Here is a 960-nt window from a genome sequence, read left to right on the forward strand (position 1 = left end):
CCGCCAGACACCACACTTGCTAGGTGGTAGTTTTTAAATCGGCCGCGGTCCGCTAGTATACGACGGACCCGCGTGTCGCCACTGTCAGTGATGGCAGACAGAGCGCAGCCACACGGCAGGTCTAGTGAGACGTACTAGCACTCGCCCCAGTTGGACAGCCGACTTTGGTAGCGAAGCTACACAATACGCTCTCATTTGCCGAGACGATAGTTAGCATAGCCTTCAGCTACGTCATTTGCTACGACCTAGCAAGGCGCCATAGCATTTGATAATTAATATTGTGAAGCCTGTACAGTAACGAGAGATGTTCACCAATTGTGGATTAAAGTTAAGTATTCTACCAGTTACTCTTGTTTTGCTAGTCTTATTTCTCTGACCTGTTCCAGACCTCACGCCAGCCTGCGTGAGCTTAATCGCGTGCCTTTCGGCTTCCTCCAAACTCCGTGAATTTGCTCCTGCCAAATCACAACACCAATAATCGATAAATCTTACGGAAACAAGTTTGTGAAAGGCCTCGTGGGTGTCTGTCACGGTAAGACCAATTTCAGCACCATCAGCCAGCAGCCACTTGATACAGACAGCCGTCCGCCCAAGTGATAGGTGATGCGATGCATTTGGAATATGACCTATGATCTCGATCGGCCTTTCTCAGCTCTAATTAGTAAGGATAGCATTATGGAACGTTGAGTAAGACATAACACTACGTTTCAGCACGCCTCATGGCGATTTTGTATTGCAAGTTGCTGCAAGCGTATTTACCTATGGTCTTATTTTGTTCAAGTTTATAGAATAGCTCATGCAATGACAGTTTGAATATTTCTCATGTTGACGTTATGAGGGACGTTATCTACGCATTACAAAATGGAGTCTAAAACGGAGTAAAATCAAAAATTTATGGCATTGTGTTCTGGTTCTGATTAATAAAAGGGTGAATGCAGTGGAGGCAATGGAGTGAGTGCT

The sequence above is a fragment of the Schistocerca cancellata genome, chromosome 7 (genome assembly GCF_023864275.1).
Source record: "Schistocerca cancellata isolate TAMUIC-IGC-003103 chromosome 7, iqSchCanc2.1, whole genome shotgun sequence".
NCBI classification, from domain to species: Eukaryota; Metazoa; Arthropoda; class Insecta; order Orthoptera; family Acrididae; genus Schistocerca; species Schistocerca cancellata.